Source organism: Otolemur garnettii, unplaced genomic scaffold (assembly GCF_000181295.1).
Source record: "Otolemur garnettii isolate 467f Iridium unplaced genomic scaffold, OtoGar3 scaffold00238, whole genome shotgun sequence".
Classification (NCBI taxonomy): Eukaryota; Metazoa; Chordata; class Mammalia; order Primates; family Galagidae; genus Otolemur; species Otolemur garnettii.
Window position 1 is genome coordinate 342690 of NW_003852633.1, and position 4326 is coordinate 347015.

General features: G+C 41.6%; 1 pseudogene; it reads right to left on the bottom strand.

Annotated features, from left to right (window-relative positions):
* Window positions 1–642: 642 nt before the first annotated feature.
* On the bottom strand, window positions 643–1762 carry LOC100948582 (annotated as a pseudogene).
* Window positions 1763–4326: the final 2564 nt, after the last annotated feature.

Consider the following 4326-nt stretch of genomic DNA (forward strand, 5'->3'; position numbering starts at 1 on the left):
GTAGCTGGGACTACAGGCATCTGCCACAAAGCCTGGCTATTTTTTTGTCACAGTTGTCTTTGTTGTTTTTTCTTTATAGACAGAGTCTAACTTTGTCCCCCTCTGTAGCGTGCTGTAATGTCACAGCTCACAGCAACTTCCAGCTCTTGGGCTTAGGCAATTCTTTTGCCTCAACCTCCTGAGTAGCTGGGACTATAGGTGCCTGCCACAATGCCTGGCTATTTTTGTTGTTGTTGTTGTTGTTGCTGTTTGGTTGGGGCTAGGTTTGAACCCACCACCCCTGGTATATGGGACTGGCACCCTACTCAATGAGCAGGCACCACCCAGTTGTCATTGTTGTTTAGCAGGCCCAGGCTGGGTTCAAATCCACCAGCCTGGCACCATAACCACTGTGCTATGGGCTCTGAGCCTGGTATGTCTTAAGGTATGTTATCTGTAATAATTGTGATTATTATGTTAATTGTTGTATGCCACAAAAATGACCAACTTTATGTGCCAATTGTATCTTTAACCATTACTATTCTACAACATTTGTCTTCCATAGACAATTATTTTATTTAATTTTGTTTTGTTTTATTTTATTTTTCCACTGGAAAACAATTTTTATTTAGTTCCCACCTGCCGTACAATCTATTCCTGGCATTATGCTCCTTCTTTGGCAATTTGGCCTTTCTTAAGTGGTCCCAGGAACAATTTCTTCTTCTCCATAATCTGTAAGAGGCCATGGCCAACCTAAAGGTGAAGATGAATTTAAGGTCAATTTTCTCCAGAGTCCTCTGTTTGGTCTGTACCAACAATGACTTGTGAAAGGTAAGCACGAGCTGCTTTGTTCCCACCATACAGCCTTTCAACATGACAAAATCATTGGTCACTTCACCATAGTGGACAAAGCTACCCAGAGGGTTAATACTGATGTCAGACAGGTCATGATCAGTTCGCCATCCTTGATAAAGTATCCTTGGCTGATCTTATAGATCTTGTTGGTCTCCGTGCAGTGATGGTAGCCTTTCTGCCAAGCTTGTGCCATGGAGAAAGCCACATGAACAAGATGCCATCCCCCAATATAGGCAACCTTAGACCTTGGTGGGTCTTGTGAGGCAGTTTCTTGGTATGCCAATGTCTGGTCACCCCTTTTAGCCTTGCCCTTGATCACTAGGATGATGTCAGTCATCTCATCCTGCCCAAACACTTGGTTCTCAGGGTCTTGCTGCTCCAGTTTCTCCCAAACCTAATCCGATGCTTCAGCCACAGTGCCTCCATTCACCTGCATCTCCATCAAATGGGTCTTTTTCTGGTGTATAAGAAGCAGGTGCATCATGCTGCTGAAGACCTTCTCCAGCTGCTTCTTGTCATCCTCATTCTGCCATTTCTTGCAGTATTTGGTGAAGGTCTTCTTAGATTTATGCCAGGTCTTGTAGAAGTGTCTTTTGCACTCACTGCTAATATGCTCAGCAAAGATAGTCTTGAAAGTCCAATATCTTGAGGAGTTTCCATGTATCACATAATGATTACCTCCATCATGGGCAGTGTCTCCACAATGGTCACAGCCTCTACAACTTCTTTCCTATTCATGTTGGATCCTGGCCTATTGACTTCCTGTACAAGATGGGTTATGACAGCCTTGGAAACCAGGAAGACTGTGAGATTGACAGGCTTAGCCAATCATCCTTGGAAAAGCTCTTCACCTTCCCACAATGCTTCTCTTCTTAGGTAAGAGGCCCAGGAACTGATGACTGGGAGCTGAGAACGCCCTGTGAGACATTGCACCACCAAATCCTGCTGGTACAATTATTTTACTTTGATTCATCTCAGAATTTTTTTTTTTTTTGAGACAGAGTCTCAAGCTGTCACCCTTGGTAAAGTGCCATGGCATCTCAGCTCACAGCAAACTCAAACTTTTGGGCTCAAGTGATCATCTTGCCTCAGCCTCTCATGAAGTTGGGACTACAGGCACCCATCTCAATGTGCGGCTATTTTTGTTGCATTTATTATTGTTGTTTAGCAGCCTTGGTGTATATGGTCAGCACCACACATACTGAGCTATGGGTGCTACCCTCAGAAATTTTTTTTTTTTTTTTTTTTGAGACAGGGCCTCAGCTGTCCCCCTGGGTAGAGTGCCGTGGCATTACAGCTCACAGAAACCTCCAACTCCTGGGCTCAAGCGAGTCTCCTGCCTCGCCTCCCAAGTAGCAGGGACCACAGGCGCCTGCCACAATGCCCGGCTATGTTTTGGTTGCAGCTGTCATTGTTGTTTGGCGGGTCCGGGCTGGGGATTCGAATCCGCCACCTTAGGTGTACGTGGCTGGCGCCTTAGACAGTTGAGCTATAGGCGCTGAGCCCAGAAATTGTTTTTTAACTGGAAAAGTCCAAAATTTATCCTTTAAGGAAAGTAGTGGAAATGCTGAGAGATTCTCCTGACTAAAAATTTGTGATAGTTTTGGAGATTATATACTACTGGATTAAAAGCAAACTTCCAGGACTTTAATTAGAAAGCTGACATTTCCATGAGTATTACTAACATAACATCAAACAGAAAAGAAATTAATTACATATGATTGACCTAATTTTTTATGACTTTTGGTTTTAAATGTTGCTGATACTTTTTGTGTTCTATTTTCTAGAACTCAAGAAAATCCTTTTTTGTCTTTTGAGTTTTTTATATCTTTTAGCAATATATGTAATTATAAGCAACATTTGAAATATATATTTTTGTCTCTATTTTTTTGGAATTTGAAAACCACTTGTAAGTGTTCTTAATTTATGACAATATATTATTTAAATAAATTCAATAAGAATCTGTTTTCTTCTATAGGACACAATGAAAGACACTGGTTACTTTACCAAGGCTTTGACTGGCATGGTAGAGTTTCAGAGATGTCCAGACTGCATTATAAAATTAAGGTTGACTTTATAAGGCCAATAGAAAGCCAGTTGGAAAAACTTGCCAGATACCTCATCATAACATTTTCTGATCTGTGGTGAGTAAAAATTGCCACTTTCTGACTGGTCTAGGAACCCCAGGTCACTTTGGGACCATGAGAAAAGAGGAATTTACCCAACATACACAGGTATCTAATGGCACAGATGAAACCTTGGCTTGTGAGAGGCTTTCAAGTCCAACTTGAGATTCCTTATAAAAAGTTCAAGCAAAGCCTATTTTATTTTATTTTTTTGAGACAGAGCCTCAAGCTGTCCCCCTGGGTAGAGTGCCATGGCATCATGTTCACAGCAACCTCCAACTCCTGGGCTCAAGCGAGTCTCCTGCCTCTGCCTCCCAAGTAGCTGGGACCACAGGCGCCCACCACAACGCCCGGCTATTTTTTGGTTGCAGCTGTCATTGTTGTTTGGCGGGCCCAGGCTGGGGATTCGACCCCGCCACCTTAGGTGTATGTGGCTGGCGCCTTAGCTGGTTGAGCTATAGGCGCCCAGCCAGCAAAGCCAATTTTAAAAGAAAGAAAATTTTATATGGCTAATGATTATTCTTACTGAAATTTATGTAAACAATAAGGCCAAATATACTGAGAATACAGTTTATTTTGGCAAGTAAATTGATCCTACTGTGATTTACCTTTAATAAAATGGGAATAGAGAGATAAATATGATTCAAATATAATAAACTAATGGAAATTTACCCTGGAAGTGAAAAGAATGTAACCTAAAAATTTGTACCCTCATATTAATTTGAAATTAAAAAAATAATAAATAAATAAAAAACAAATATAATAAACTATGATACAGTTGTATTAGATTCCAGCCTTGTATGCAATGACAGCTCATAGAAATAGCTGTTTAACTAAACTGGTCTGTTCAAAGGACAAGAGACTAGCCAGAGAATACAAAATTATATACAGTACTCAGATATGCTCCTTTTTTTTTTTTTTTTTTTTGCTGCTTCTTAGTCCTAAGATAGAAGATAGATTTTAGCTGGGTGTGGTGGCTCAGGCCTGTATTCCTAGCACTCTGGGAGGCCAAGGCTGGTGAATTGCTTGAGCTCACAAATTCCAGACCAGTCTGAGCCACAGTGAGACCTCGTCTCTAAAAATAGCTAGGTGCTGTGGTGGGTGCCAGTAGTCCCAGCTACTTGGGAGGCTGAAGCAAGAGAATTGCTTAAGCCCAAGAGTTTAAAGTTTCTGTAAGCTGTGACACTATGGCACTCAACCCACAGTGACAAAGTGAGACTCTATCTTAAAAACAAACAAACAAACAAACAAACAACAACAACAAAAAAGCTCCTCTAACTCAGTGGATAGGGTGCCGACCACATAACACCCAGGCTGGAGAGTTTGAACCAGCCTGGGGCCAGCTACACAACAATGACAACTGCAA